Genomic DNA, 16,458 nt, shown 5'->3' with positions numbered 1-16,458 from the left:
GTTATCAATATATTATATAGCAATATAAACCCTGTGTGTGTGTGTGTGTGTGTGTGTGTGTGTGTGTGTGTGTGTGTGTGTGTGTGTGTGTGTGTGTGTGTGTGTGTGTGTGTGTGTGTGTGATGGTGTAGTGTCAGTATGGATTGGGTAGTGGCAGTTTTGGCAGTGAGGATTGGGTCGTGTGAGTACAGATCAGGTAGTGTGAGTACAGATTAGGCACTGTGAGTACAGATGACCTGTGTGTGTGTGTGTGTGTGTGTGTGTGTGTGTGTGTGTGTGTGTGTGTGTGTGTGTGTGTGTGTGTGTGTGTGTGTGTGTTTGTGTGATGGTGTAGTGTCAGTTTGGATTGGTTAGTTGCAGTAAGGATTGGGTCGTGTCAGTACAGATTTAGGGTTAGGAGACGCAGATCGGGTAGTGTGACACAAATTGGGTAGTGACGCAGATCGGGTAGTGTGACACAAATCGGGTAGTGGCGCAGATCGGGTACTGATGCAGATCCGGTAGTGTGTCGCAAATCGGGTAGTGACGCAGATCGGGTTAGTGTTAGGGTTGGGGTTAGGGTTAGATCAGTTAGAAAGTGTAACTAATCTTTTCTTTCCCTCCATCAGATACAACAGCTTCCGCTCAGATCTTGGCATGCTTGACAGACATATCTTTATGGATGAGTGCTCACCAACTAAAACTCAACCCCAACAAGACAGAACTGCTGGTCGTCCTAGGTGATTCATCTTCAGGTCAAGATCTCCAAAAAACACTTCATGACTCTCTGCTTCCCCCTTCAGCCACTGCTCGTAACCTTGGGGTAACTACGGACAATGAACTGTCCTTCTTCCTACATGTCTCTAATGTGGCTCACTCCTGTCGATTTCTTCTCTACAACATCCAAGGATTCAACCATTTCGGTCCACACAGGCTGCCCAGGTGCTTGTTCAGTCTCTTGTCATTTTAAGACTCGACTACTGCAACTCTTTGCTGGCAGGTCTTCCCTTGAATGCTATTTGTCCACTGCAAATTATCCAAAATGCAGCTGCATGACTTGTGTTCAATCTGCCCAAGTTCTCCCACACCACCTCACTGCTGCGCTCCCTTCACTGGCTTTCAGTAGCTGCTCGTATTAGATTCAAAACACTGATGATTGCCTACAAGGCCAAAAATGGACCAGTGCCATCTTACTTTAGAGACCTCATCACATCTCGCACTGCACCATGCTGTCTGAGATCCTCCAGCACTGCTCGACTGATACCACCTTCTCTCAGAATGAGAGGTAAGTATACTTCAAGGCTCTTCTCTGTTCTGGCACCAAGGTGGTGGAATGAACTTCCCCTAGATGTCCGTACAGTGGAGTCCCTGACTATATTCAAGCGACGATTGAAGACCTACCTAAAACACTTAAATTAGCACTTTCCAAGTTTGCTTTGTAGAAGTCAAGAGTTATATTTATATTAAGATTGTAATCTTGCGTACCAGTGTAGATGTATTCATTGCAAGAGACTCAAAGAACTTTTGTACGTTGCTCTGGATAAGGGCGTCTGCTAAATGCCGCAAATGTAAATGTAAATGTGTAATTACAGATCGAGAAGTGTAAGTACAGATTGGCTAGTGTGAGTGTCAGTGCAGATCGGGAAGTGGGAGTACAGATCGGGTAGTGTGAGTGTGAGTACAGGTTGGGCACTGTAGGTCCAGTTTGGGAAACGTGGGCATCGTATAAAACATACAAGATTTATTGAAAACTTGGATTTAAAATAAAACGAAAAGAAAATGTTCTCACTGGTAAAAACGGTCCGGTGACAATTACACAAATAACAAAAATAAACAATCAGACACAAAATACTAAACAACCAATTTACACAACTTCCAAATAAACAAAACAAAATAGAATCATTAAATACAGGGCTGGGGTTACCCACCGGAGTGATCAGCGCTAATTATCAAAAAGCACACTTCCACACACACACACACACCTCACCGTGAACTCAAAGCACCCAAAAATGTCGCACGGCAAACGTCGAAATGGCACCACCAAAGACCTTTCACCCGTGGGACCCCAGCTCCTGAAAAAAAACAAAACCAAAATAAATCTCAAACCAAAATGAATGAAAAAGCAAATTCAGGTCACAATTCCACCGTAATACGATGGACGGTCACCGAAGCACAATATGGTTCACCATATACACCTCTTAAAAAGAAAAACAACGGAAACTTTAATAAAAGTTTGAGGGAAGCAAGACTCAAAGGAGCGGCCGCGTCATCCTTAAGCCAGCCCTGGTACTTGCATGTTGCTCCACCTCATAGTAGGCCAGAAAATACCAGTTAAAACAATCACAAAAGCCAAACGGTAGCAGCAGAAGGCTGAAATCGCTATAGCAACCGCAAAAGGGGAGGATACGGACGTGACGCATCCCAGGCTCAAACCAACCCGCTCTAAATAGTGCCTGCTCGCTACTGATTGGTGGTCAGGAGTGTAAATCACCACCTGTACCTCATTCATTCGGTCACACGTGTGTGTGTGTGTGTGTGTGTGTGTGATGGTGTAGTGTCAGTAGTGTCAGTAAGGATTGGGTTGTGTCAGTAACGTGAGTGTTGTGCACTGACCTAGTCCAAGTCACTAAGCACTCACACCACATCTCTGCCACTGGAAATAAGTCGCAAGAAAATTGCCATCTTATTGTGTGTTTAAAAAAAAAAAAATTTTTCAGTTTTTTTATGTTTTCCCTGAGCAGTGGGCATTTGGCCTTTCTCTTTTTTCTCAATGCTGCAATGCAAAGTTAGGGTTAGGTTTTAGTTAGGGTTAGGGTTTAGGATTATAGTTAGGGTTAGTGTTGGGGTTAAGGTTAGCGGTTAGGGTTAGGATTTAGGGTTGGTTTAGGATTTAGGGTTATGGTTTAGGGTTATGGTTCGGTGAGGGTTAAGGTTAGCAGATAGGGTTAGGGTTTAGGGTTGAGGTTAAGGTTAGCGGTTAGGGTTAGGATTTAGGGTTAGGTTTTGGGTTTAGGGTTAGGTTCAGGGTTAGGGATAAGAATTAGGGTTAGGTTTTGGGGTTGGGTATAGGAATAGAAATTAGGGTTAAGTTTTACGGTTAGGGTTAAGGTTAGCGGTTAGGGTGTAGGTTTAGGGTTAGGCTTTAGGGTTTAGGGTTAGGGCTTACGGTTAGGTTTAAGGGTTGAGGTTATGGATAGGGTTAGAGGTTAGGGTTAGGAGTTGTAGTCTAGGGTTAGGGTTCTGGTTAGGTTAAGAATTAGTGGTTATGGTTTAGGGTTACGGTTAAGGTTAATGGTTTGGGGTTGTTTTTATTTTGGGTGAAAGGAACCAACATGTATACCATTCCATGCTTCAACACCATGTAATTTTGTCTGGATTGTAGCTAAATGAAACCAACTTCACCACAACCAGGGGTGTAACGAGTAGCAGAAAATCCTTCTTGAGTAATAATATAGATACCTTACTGCTGACCTTTCTCCATTACCAGTTTAAGTCACCAATTCAAGTTACCAATTCCAATATGACTTGAGTAAAAGTCTTATTAGAGTATCTGATTTTAGAAGTACTTGAGTATTTGACTCATATTGAACATAGGCTCAAAGATGCACCAGTCCTCAACACTAAGACACATGTTGGATTTGTGAGGATTTCTTTCCAAAAATACAAATCAAATTGTAGGACTTAGGATTTAGGGTTAGGTGTTGGGTTTGAGGTAAGGTATAGGGTCAGGGATAGCGATTAGTCTTATGGGTTTGGGGTTGTATTGCAGTAGGGAATTTTGGAGACGTATTTTGGATCAGTGTTAGGGTTGGGGATAGGTTTATGTGTTAGGGTTAGGGTTAGGTGTTGGGTCTAGTGTTAGGGCTTAGGGTTAGGTTTTAGTGCCGGGGTTAGGGATAGGGGTGGGCTTGAGGTTAGCCGTTAGGGTTAGAATTCAGGGTAAAGATTTAGGGGTTAGGGATAGCGATTAGGGATAGGGTTAGGGTTAGAGGTTAGGGTTATGGTTAAAGGTTAGGGTTATGGTTAGATCTGGTAGTGTAAGTGCAGATCGGGTAGTGTGAGTGTCAGTGCAGGGTTAGGGTTAGCTCGGGTATTGTGAGTGTGAATTTAGATCGGGTAGTGTGATGCAGATTGGGTAGTCTAAATACAGATCGGATAGTGTGAGTGTGAGTACAGATTGGGCACTGTGAGTACAGATCGGGAATTGTAATTACCTATGTGTGACTGTCAGTAGTGGCAGTAAAGATTGGGTCGTGTCAGTACAGATCGGGTAGTGTAACACAGATTGAATAGTGTGTCACAGACCGGTTAATGCAACGCAGATCGGGCAGTTTGACACAGATCGGGTAGTGTGGCGCAGATCGGGTAATGTGAGTGTGGGTGCAGACCGGGTAGTGTGAGTGTCAGTGCAGGGTTGTGGTTAGGGTTAGATCAGGTAGTGAGTGTGATTACAGATCAGGTAGTGTGAGGGTCAGTGCAGAGTTAGGGTTGGATCGGGTAGTGAGTGTGAGTACAGATCGGGAAGTGTGAGTACAGATTGGGTAATGTAATGCAGATTGGGTAGTGTGAGTGTGAGTGCAGATCGGACGGTGTGATGCAGATCGGGTAGTGTGAGTGTGAGTACATATCGGGTGGTGTGAGTGTAAGTACAGATTGGGCACTGTAGGTCCAGAGCAGGTAGTGTAATTACCTGTGTGAGATGACCTGTGTGTGTGTGTGTGTGTGTGTGTGTGTGTGTGTGTGTGTGTGTGTGTGTGTGTGATGGTGTAGTGTCAGTAAGGATTGGGTCGTGTCAGTACAGATCGGGTAGTGTTAGTGTTGTGCACTGGCCTACTCCAAGTCACTAAGCACTCATACCACATCTGTAGTGGTGTGAGTACAGATCAGGTAGTGTGAGTGCAGATTGAATAGTTTGATGCAGATCGGGTAGTGTAATTGTGAGTACAGTTTGGGTAGTGTGAGTGTGAGTACAGCTTGGGCACTGTAAGTACAGTACATTTGCCCTTTTTTTTCTTTTGCCTGCAATGCTTTCTCTTTTTTCCTAGGGTTAGGTCTAGGGTTAGGGTAAGGATTTGGGGTTAGGGTTAAGGTTTGGGTTTAGGGTTAGGTTTTGGTTAGGGTTGGGTTTTGGGGAAAGGGGTTAGGGTTGTGGTTTAGGGTAAGGGTTAGAGTTTAGAGTAAGAGGTAGGGTTAGGTTTTAGTTAGGGTTAGGTTTATTGTCTCACACATGAAGATATACTTCCAAAGAGAAGGAAAGAAATGGGGTGGGCTGCCAGGTGTGTGTGAGTGTGTGTGTGAACAAAAGGGAAAGTTAGAAGAGACAACTCCACAAGGTTATGTTGAGCCTGCAAAAGATAAGCCTAAAACAGAAATTCAGGAACCACTGTGTGTGTACGAGCAAAATAACACATGCCACAAAAAAAAAGTTCAGGGTATGGTCAACAGAAGCATACAAAAAGGTTATTCTAAAAGCATACAACAAAATTACTATAACTACTAATGACAACAAAATGCATATTAACATATTGTGAGAACATAAAAACGGTTGACGATAATAACTCAAATCAAATCAAATCAAATCAAATTTTATTGGTCACATACATACAGGGTACGACATGCAGTGAAATGCTTATTAGGACGGTTCGGCATGAGGGAATAGGATGGGGAGAAAAATAATACAAAAAAAAAGAAGGCAGATAAATAAAGTATAAAAACTATATAAAATAAAATCTAAGAATATATAAGGATATAAAGATATATGAGAGAAAGGGATGTATATACAAAAAATGCTTATGGCAGTAAGCAGTGAAACAGTAAACAACAGTAAACAATAAACAATTGAAGGTGGTTTAGATTGTCCATACAGTGTCCGTGTGCAGTCTGGTGTGGTTTAAAGTGTCCATAAAGTGTCGGTGTGTGGTATGGTGTGGTGTAAAATGTCCATGAAGTGTCTGTGTGCAGAATGGTGTGGTGTAAAGTGTCTGTGTGCGGTATGGTGTGGTATAAAATATAAAGTGCACTGTGCTCTGTGAGTCCAGAGTTTAAAGTGTTGTGGTGCGAAAGGTGAGATATGTACAAAGAAGTGTGATGATGGAGAGAGTGGGCCAGTTTTCAGATCCTGGGTGTTTCCTGGTTTAAACTCCGAATGGCCTGCGGGAAGAAGCTCCTCCTCATTCTCTTTGTGTTCGCTTTCAGAAAGCGGAAGCGTTTCCCTGAACGCAAAAAAGAGTCCATTGTTGGGATGGCTGAGGTCCTTCATAATCTTCCTGGCCCTAGTCCGGCACCACGTGCTGTAGATGTCCCGCAGGTTAAGGAGCTCGGTGTGGATGGTACGTTCAGCTGAACACATCACCTTCTGGAGGGCTCGTCTGTCCTGCATGGTGCTGTTGCCGAACCAGGAAGTGATGCTACCCGTCAGAACGTTCTCAATGGTGCAGGTGTAGAAAGTCTTTAGCACCTGAGAGGGAAGTTTAAAGTCCCTTAAGCGTCTCAGATGGTACAGACGCTGCCGGGCCTTCTTTACCAGGGTGTTGGTGCGACAGGACCAAGACAGGTCCTGTGTGATGTGAACACCTAGGTACTGGAAACTGCCCACTCTCTATACTGGGGTCCTGCTGATGTTTAGCGGTTGGTATGACCACTCCTGCTTTGTGCTGAAGTCCACAATCAACTCCTTAGTCTTGCTGACGTTCAGGAGAAGGTTGTTCTCCTGGCACCATCTCTCCAGGTTTTTAACCTCCTGTAGGTAGGCCGTCTCGTCGTTGTTGGAGATCAGGCCCACCACAACGGTGTCGTCAGCAAACTTGATGATGGTGGTGGAGTTGAAAGTGGCCACACAGTCATATGTGTACAGTGAGTACAGCAGGGGGCTCAGAACACAACCCTGGGGAGCTCCAGTGCTGAGGTGAGGGTGGATGAAGTGTGTTTGCCCACCCGTATGGCTGGTGGTCTGTCAGAAAGTTAGAGATCCAATGACACAGCGGCTGGCTGAGTCCCAGGACCTCCAACTTAGAGGTGAGTAAAAACTGTACATCTGGTCATGAATAACTCCACATCTGGTCATGTTATTCGTTTAGCAGAAGCAACAAAACACGGATTAGCCATACCAAAAGGCAACAGTTTGGGGTTTTTTTTACAGCGTAAGCGTATGAAAAGAGAATAAAGACAAGAATTGAGTGTTCTGGGTCAACCTAATCTAGGACTAGTGATCAAGGATATCTTACAGCTGTATTCACCTCTCATTTAGGCTTTGGGGATAAATAGTACTTAGTTTCTGATTCCAAATCATCTCTGCTTTTTTTCTCAGGGGCACAGACTATTGCGAGTTGGCCTATAGGACCATGACCTTGAGGGATTCCCATCCGTATTAGGGCTATGGTTAGGGATAGAGTTGTGGTGAAATCCAAACAAGTCGTTCACACAAAAGACAAAATAATAAAGCAATCTTTTGAAAAGACATTTTCAATTACCAAATTTTATTTACCCAATTTTTCTAATGCTAGTATATAGAAATTTAAGTTTGCATACTAGAATTTTAAGTATGCATACTAGAATTTTAGGTACGCATACTCTCATTTTAAATTAGGGTTATGGTTATGGTTAGGTTTGGGGCTAGGGTTAGGTTTGGAATTAGGGTTAGGTTTATGGTTAGTTTTAGGGTTGGGGTTAGGTTTGTGGTTAGGGTTAGGTTTATGTGTAAGGGATAAGGGGTTAGGGATAGCCTCAGGGTTAGTGTTGGGGTTTGCGTTAGTGTTAGGGCTAGGGTTAAGGTTAGGGTTAGGTTTATGTGTTAGGGTTACGTTTATATTTTAGGGTTAGAGGTCAGTGTTAGGTTTGGAGTTAAGGTTAGTGGTTAGGGTTAGGATTTAATGTTAAGATTAGGATTTAGGGCTGGGGTTAAGGTTAGCAGATAGGGTTAGGGTTTAGGGTTAGTCAAGTCAAGTCAAGTTTATTTCTATAGCGCTTTTCACAACAGACATTGTCTCAAAGCAGCTTTACAGAAATCAACAGTCAGGGTGATTGGTGTGCATTTTTCCCTGCTGAGCAAGCCGTGGTAACTGTGGCAAGGAAAAACTCCCTTAGATGTTATGAGGAAGAAACCTTGAGAGGAACCAGACTCAAAGGGGGAACCCATCGTCATTTGGGTGACATCTAGAGTGTGATCATAAACCTTTCAATACAGAACACTCAAGAGAGAGAACTAATATGAGCACTGAAGTGTGTGATTATAAGTAATGTTCTTTCTACAGTCTTATACAGTCATTATGGTTATAAAACTAGGAGCTACTGAGCAACTCATAAAATAGCTCAACATTTGTGATCATCACAGATCCAACACCAGCTTCTCCATGCCAGAGCCTTTAAACACTCCAGGAGGTCCAATGTCAAAACTCCACACATTAAGTGGGATCCAATTGGCACTGGTACGTCTCTAGATGGTAAGGGATGTTTGCGAGTTCGGCATCTACTTCTTTAAAGGTCCATAATCTTCATGAGGTGGGATGTGACTGGAGCTGGCCAAACCTCAGGATGCCTCGGGATGGGGAGAGAAAGAGAAGCAGTGGAGAGAAATTAGCGTAGCTGCTGTTCATGATATAAACAGCACAAATTGATAATGTGCATGTGATCAGATGTTCTGGAGCACAAGGTTATGATATATGATTTAGGGTTAGGGTTAGGGTTAGGATTTTGAGTTGGGGTTAAGGTTAGCGGTTAGGATTATGATTTAGGGTTAGTGTTGGGGTTAGGGTTATGTTAATGTGTTAGTGTTTAGGGTTGGGGTTATGATTAGGGTTAGTGTTGGGTTTAGGGTTTGGGTTAGCGTTAGCCTTAGGGTTGGTGTTGGGGTTAGGGTTAGGGTAAGGTTTTTGTGTTAGGGGTTAGAGTTCCTGTTAGGGTTAATGGTTTGGGGTTGATTTGCAGTAGTGAACTTTGGAGACTTTTTTTGGTTAAAACCTTATAGGCTTCGTTGTTGCGTGAGCGCAACCGATATCCCATTGTTCTCAGTTGTTAATGTTTAGAAATAGATTAAATAACAAGGGAAAATAGTAACCATGACTAACTATACATCATTCTAAAGCTCTAAGCCTCAAGCAGCCATTTCAGATCACTGTTTTTAATGGAAAATGTATAACAAATGTATTTGCTGAATGAGTGTAAGCAGTACACAACAACAACATGCATATTATTGTAATAACGAGTCACAAACACATTCAATGCTGCTAATCCCGGTTTATTAGGAAAGATAAGGGTCCAGTAAACAACATGCTGTAAAGCATTTTTACTCCAACCAAACAATAGTGTTGTAATTTAGATGTTTATTCCTTTGTTTACGTCACAGAACTTCAGCTGGTGTTTGTGTTTATATATTTCGGGAAAACTTTCGCATAAAAAAACTAAATCTTGCTGGTAAAAAACAAAAACAAATATGGCTGGTAGAATATAGTGTTACAAAATGCTTGAGACCACAAAATAAAAATAAAAAATTAAATTAAATAAAAAGTAAAAGAGGCGGAATCGTAGCCCGGAAAACTTTTGCCTTTTGACAGCAACACGAGGGCCCTCAGGACCGTCAGCTCTAAGGCCAAACCTCTAAGTCCTGTATCCACGATTCAGGGGCTCTCCATAGGCACCGTGACACAAATAGCTCTCGGAGCCCGAACCTTCGTCGCCGATATGGGACTTAGATTAACTTTGTAAATTTTTTTTTTCGAAAAACGCGAAGAGACAACCTTAAGTGCTCTTAGCGGACAAAAATGTCCACCCGCATAGGATGTGGTGTGGGGGAGTGTGGGGGGTGGTCCTATCTAAATTGGGTTCCCCAGGAGCCCGGAAAACTAAAAGCAACACGATGGCCCTCGGGGCCCCTGAAGAAAACTAGCTTTAAGGCAAAACCTCTAAGTCCCGTATTCCACGCCGCAGGGGCTCTCCATAGGCACCATAACACAAATAGCTCTCAGAGACTGACCCTCCGTCGTGGATACGGGACTTAGAGCTTTTATTTTAATTGTGTAAGCCGTAAATCATCCTCCCACACACTTTTAACAGACACAGAAAACATTTGTAAAAATACAGAACACGTGCATGTTCCTTTGGTTCGAATGCCACAAACTTGATCTTGTAATGGTATGAATATTTATTTTGACCAAATAAATATATAAATGTCCAGGTGTTTTATGAATTACAGTTTCACATGTTCTTGGTATTCGGAGAGTTCGTTTCTACAAAAATTCAGCTGAAATGCTTTACCATGCCTTTTTTTTAAAACTTGCATAAGGTGTGTTTCTTTTTTCTTTTCTAAAACCTTAAGCTTGACTGTGTGTGTGAGCCAGTCTGATAAAATCTTCTCTTTTTTTCTCCATTTTAAATGCGTTCTTACATTAGAGACAAAATATTATTTTTTACTAATTTCACGTCCACAGACATTTCCATGTGCTTTTGACTATTACCATGTTTGTCGCATAGAAAGAAAAGAAGCATGCACATGTATCAAAAACCACAAGACTTTCACATGCATATGAATTTGTCTGTATGTGTAAATGTGTGGACGTTTGTGTATGTGTGTTGGGAGTGTGTCTGTATGTAGATGTGTGTGTGTGTGTGTGTGTGTGTGTGTGTGTGTGTGTGTGTGTGTGTCTGTATGTGTGAATGTAAGGATGTTTGTGTGTGTTGGGAGTGTGTCTGTATGTAGGTGTGTATGAGTGTGTGTTTGTGTATATGTGTGTTTCTGTGTATATATACATGCGTGTGTCTGTATGTGTAAATGTGTGGATGTTTGTGTATGTGTGTTGGGAGTGTGTCTGTATGTGGGTGTGTATGAGTGTGTCTCTGTGTGTGTGTGTGTGTGTCTGTATGTGTGAATGTGCTCCCTGTGACAGGGAACACACCAACGATGTGGGTCCCAAAGAAGTTGTGGGGCCCAAAATGCCGGGCCCCACACCGTTTATCTATTTAAACATGCTCAGGGTGCAGCCCTGATATGCATCCTGCTTTTTTTTTTTTTTTTTTTTTTTTTTTTTTAATTGGCCCAAAACGTAATAAAAATCGGTGTGGATTTTCTGCTCTTGAGCGCCCTCTAGGCAGAATTACATGTGAGAGACGCTTCCGGAAGTGTGTATTTCAGGAAATAATTAATTTTTTAGCCAATGAGGCCACGGACATCACGTGATCGACTGCTATAAAATGGGAAGGACGGTCTGCTCCGCGGCGCTCCGTTTCACAGACGAAGGCTTTATAAAGAGGTAAGTTTAATTTAACATTGTTTATTTCAGTATATATTTTTCTCACTATGTAGCCAGTGACCTTGCAGCTGCAGCTCAATAATTCTTACTAGTATATTTATAAACTGACGGTTTATAAACAGGCTACACGCTACATACATACATACATACAATGTTGAGGTTAGCTATTTGGCTGGCTAGCGCCGGCTAACGCTAGTTAGCGCCAGAGTTTAACAGTCGTATTATTTTAATAAAAGATGCATTTGTTTATTTTTTTAAAACTTATTTAATTTATGGCTCTGTCTGCTTAATTTGAAGTCCTTTTGAACTCTCAGAGGAGCTGTAGCTTGGTTATGTATGGGTGTTTTTTCCACCAATCATTTACACATTTCTACAGATAGATGTTCTAAGGCTATGGCATTGAATATATATATATATATATATATATATATATATATATATATATATATATATATATTATATATAATATATATATATGTATGTGTATGTGTGTAATAAATAACACATTATATACACACATACATGAATGTGAAATGTTGGGCAGAATGTACAGTAGGGATATACAGATACATATAAATAAAGAATAGTGCAAATGTATTGAGAAGTAAAAAAAGATGTAATATGTACATGTATAGTACGGAGGTTATATACAGTGTTTTGTTTTTGTTTTGTAGTGATCTAGCGGTGTAGTGTAGAGTGCAGTAGTGTGATGGTGGATGGAAAAAAAACGCTGTCCCTGAACTTGCTGGTTCTGGTGTGTATGTTCCTGTATCTTTCTTGATGAAAGCAGGTTAAACAGTCTGTGACTGGGATGTGAAAAGTCCTTAATAATGTTGTGAGCTCTGCGCAGACATCTGCTGTTCGTCGTTGTTGTCGATCTGGCCGACCAAGGTGGTGTCATCTGCACCAGTTTGAAGATGTTGGAGTTATACAGAGGAGCACAATCGTGGGTGAAGTTAGGGAGGGAGTAGAGTAATGGGCTCAGAACACAGCCCTGTGGGATGCCAGTGTTCAGAATGAGGGTTGAGGATACCTGGTTGCCCAACCTAACAGATTTAGGTCTGTTGGTGAAAAAGTCCAGAATCCATCTGCAAGTGGAGGTGCAGATACTCAAGTCACTAAGCTTAGTGATCAGTACAGTGGGAAGGACTGTTTTGAAAGCAGAGCTGAAGTCAATAAACAGCATTCTGATGTGAGTGTTGCTTTTATCCTGATGGGTGAGAGCTAAATGAAGAGTTGTGGAAACTGCATCCTCTGTTGACCTGTTTGGTAAAGTAGTGTGGCTCCAGTGTAGGTGGTAGGCCTGCAGTGAGGTAATTCAGGACCAGTTTCTCAAAGCACTTCATAGGGGTGAGTACAACTGGGCAAACGTCATTCAGGCATTCAGCAGCTGAGTGCTTAGGCACTGGTATGATGGTTGCAGTCTTTAGGCATGTAGGAATCGTGGCTTTGGCCAGTGACAGGTTGAAAATGTCGGTGAAAACCTGTGCCATTTGTCCAGTGCATGTTCTGAGAACACGTCCCGGTATGCCATCCGGGCCAGCTGCCTTGTGTGCATCCACTCTACTAAACGCTAAATAAACATCCGTTGTTTAACGTGAAAGTAGGCTGTAAGCAGTAGAAGAGTCCGTGGTTTAGGTGAAATGTCCCATGCCTTGATCGAAACGAGCAAAAAAGTGAGTTCGTCCGGTTGGAAGGCACTGCTGGTTGGTTGAGCTGTAGGTTTGTAGTCCGTGATGGTCTGGATGCCTTTCCACCTGCGTCTGGGGTCAGAGTTGTGGTAGTGCTCTTCTTTGTGGAGTTTGAATGTGAGTTTGGCTCTCCTCATGCCTATTTTCAGGTTGGCCCTGGCTCTGTTGTAGTCTGTACGTTGCCAGATTTAAAGGCAGCATCTCTTGCTTTCAACAGGAGACGGACTTCAGAGTTCATCCATGGCTTCTGATTAGGAAAGCATTTTACTTGTTTGACGGTAGTGACATTTTTCATACTGAGTTAAATGTTTATTTCATACATTTAGAATTGTTTGTGGGTAGATTCTGTGAAGTGTGAAGCCATGTTGCTCTGATCCTTGTTGTGGTGGGACAGTGTGTGTGTGGGTTTAAATGCTTCATCTGATTTCCATGAATAAACATGAAGCTGCATGCAACGCAATGCTGGATATAATGTCTTATCTAATTCATATTTAATTCAAATTATCCTGTGTTGTTGGTTTTAGGTAACAGTAGACATCCCCAAGTTGCTAGTCAGAATCCAGCCTTCACTGCTGTAAACCAAGTGTCATGTTGTTTTTTATATCAGCAAGTTAGTTCCTGGTCTGAGAGAGCATGAACCACATGGTACTAGTTTAATTGAAATTTTTTAATCGCAATAATAAATAACTGACAATATCAGTGTGTCAAATTTCCAGCTTTTGGGTCCACACCAACAATGAAAGCCGAGGTGTTGTGGACTCTTAACACAATCGCTAAACACCAGTCCTACAGTGGAAATGAGGGTATCTCAGAGCTTTTCAAGTGCATGTTCCCTGACTCCGACATCGCTAAAACGTTTACTTGCGGTCCCGACAAAACAGCTTACATAGCCAAGTTTGGTTTAGCTCTCCGCATCAAAGAAGAACTGGTGTCCAAAGTCAACAAATCGCCGTTCGTTCATTATGTTTGATGAGAGTCTCAACGAAACTACGAAAAACAAACAGCTGGATGTGCACCTCCGCTTCTGGAACGAGGGACAGGTTCAGTCCAGATATCTGGGCTCTCAGTTTATGGGACATTCCACTGCACAAGACCTGCTGGCGCATCTCAAAATAATAATAATAATTTTTTACTTTAAAAGCTCATCAATTTATATTGGTAGACTCAACTTGTGTGCATATACTCTTCTGTAACTGCAATATTTCATGACCAATTAGTTATTTCCCTTAACAATGTGCTCATCCAGTCCTCTTATTTGAGTAATCAAATGCAACCTTTTTTTCTCAGGAATGTGTGGACAGACTGAACCTCAGGGACTTGGTGTCCATTTCATTGGATATGCCCAGTGTGAATTGGAAACTCTTCGACCTTTTCCAGAAAGATCACGCTGAGCAGTATGGAGGTGAGCAGTTTAGAATGCTATTACTGTTTGTGGGTATGTGTGCTCTATTAATAATTATAATAATGCATTTCATTTGTAGTGCACTTTACATTGAACAAACAATCATATTGCTACAGAGCAAAAATTGATGCATGGGTGCAACATATGCAGTTCAAAACCATCTCCATGTGATGCGAAATATGATTTTGCAATGAAATCTTCAGGTGCTCAGCTCATTTGTGTGGGGATCTGTGGCCTACACATGCTACACAACGCATTCAAGTGTGGGTTCACTGCATGGCAGCTGGACAAGTTGCTGAAAGCAATGCACACATTGTTCCTCAATGTGCCTGCCAGGAGCGAGGATTACATCACAGTAACCAAGTCTACTGTGTTCCCCCTTTCTTTCTGTGCCCATCGTTGGGTGGAAAACCTCCTGGTTTGTAGAGAGCCCTGGAAGTCTGGCCATCACTGCTCTTGTACATGAAAGCCGTGAAATCAAAGAAACTCTCGAACCCTGGAACAGGTAGGCCGTTCTTTAATGCAGTGAATAGGTCTGTGACTGTGTCCTAACCCTGGTGCTGGTGTGGCCTTGTCATAGTTTTTGTAATATATGGCTAAGTTGAAATGTCCTGCCTTACTGTCTGTCTCTCTTTGTTAGCATCTTATGACACAGTTGCAGCAGCCATTAAAAGAATTCACTCATCTTGGCCAAATTGCAGTTCTACATGGCACTCGCCAGGACCTTCACTCACTTCCAGAAAAAATATCAGACAGATGAGCCTGTCCTTGCATTCCTTCCGAAGGACCTGACTAAGTTGATGATGGTAATCATTTACTTAAAGTGCAACTCACCCCCAAATCATTTTTCTTTGCTGATAAACTGTATAAATAAGTGTCTAATAGTAATGTCTACATGTCTGGTAATTATTTTTGGTATTTTAGTAAATTTTCTACCAAAAACCATTAGTGTGTTGCCCCCTTCAGCTTAAAACTTTACACTGTACTTGAATTTGATTCAGGCACTACTGTGGAGTATAAAATATGCTCAGTCTCGGCCACACCTTCGTAGCGAGTTGGAATAGCAAGGAAGTGTTGAGCCCCTACTCTCTTTTCTGATAGTGTCCTTCATTATGGCTTTTCCTTGCTTGTATGAATTGTGCGTTATTTCCCGGTTTCTTTCGGCATGAGTTAAAAGGGAAACCAAGGTTCAATTGTGCTGTGACTTGAGAAAAGAAACAATACCATCAGACCTGTCGTTTTGTCGTTATAAGCACTTTTCTAGGTTACAATCGCACCACAACTGGCTTTTTATTGCCTTGTGTTTACAAGATACAACCATTAGATTTTTCCTTTAACCACTTGTGAAATTAAGCTGGGAAAAAGATTTAAACCATACATACATGTAAAGATAATCATAATATACACTAATTTAACAAAAGCTTTTTTTCCACTTCACTACATTCACCTGCCAAATACCATTTTAACCACTGCACTTTCTATAAGTGGTTTGGCAACTGCCAACTGTCAACACACCACATTAAATTACCCAAATACTAACAGACGGACTTGTTTATAAATTAGATCATGATGTCAGTAGAGTAACATGGTTGCACAGTTACATACACTTAGGTTATGCCAAACTTTGCTTTATTGTTAATAGTTCATAGTTATTTCTGAAATTGCGTTCACTTCACTCATTGCACACATTATACATTCAGTTATTATATCAAATCTAGGTTTTAATGTAGTTTTTCATATGTGTAATGATTTACAAATATTTTTAGAGCCATAATGTGAAAAAGGAGGACCAGGATACAGCCTTTTGATGATACAACATTATGCATACTGTCATCGATGGACAAGCCATGGCTCATGGAAAAATGTATTGATGCCAATAAAGGTACAGTAATATTTCAATTCAATTTCAATTCAATCTTTATTTCTATAGCACCTAACATCTAGCAGGTAGAGCCTAGGTGCTGAACAAAGTGAAAAAGGCAATGTGCAAAATGGTGAATATTAGAGTTAACATAAAAGTAATAAAATATAGCAATATCATAAAAGAAAAAAGTAACTAGTAATAATAAAAACAGAAGAGAAATAAAATAAGCATTAAAACACAGCAAATAAAATAAACGTTAAGAAGCAGGAGACTAAGCAAACC

General features: G+C 41.6%; 1 protein-coding gene and 1 long non-coding RNA gene across 3 annotated transcripts in view; both read left to right on the top strand.

Moving 5' to 3' along the window:
• Positions 1–16,458, top strand: part of cicb (capicua transcriptional repressor b) — a 347,812-nt gene that overhangs the window by 254,820 nt on the left and 76,534 nt on the right. The gene's annotated exons all lie outside the window — the stretch shown is intronic.
• LOC310727758 lies at positions 13,630–15,117 on the top strand. Its single transcript, XR_014534084.1, has 3 exons — positions 13,630–14,312; positions 14,516–14,817; positions 14,953–15,117. It is a non-coding gene; the product is annotated as an uncharacterized lncRNA (long non-coding RNA).

The sequence above is a fragment of the Silurus aristotelis genome (genome assembly GCF_946808225.1).
Source record: "Silurus aristotelis genome assembly, chromosome: 1".
NCBI classification, from domain to species: domain Eukaryota; kingdom Metazoa; phylum Chordata; class Actinopteri; order Siluriformes; family Siluridae; genus Silurus; species Silurus aristotelis.
The sequence above is the reverse complement of the archived record's forward strand: the minus strand, read 5'-3'. Positions and strand labels throughout refer to the sequence as shown.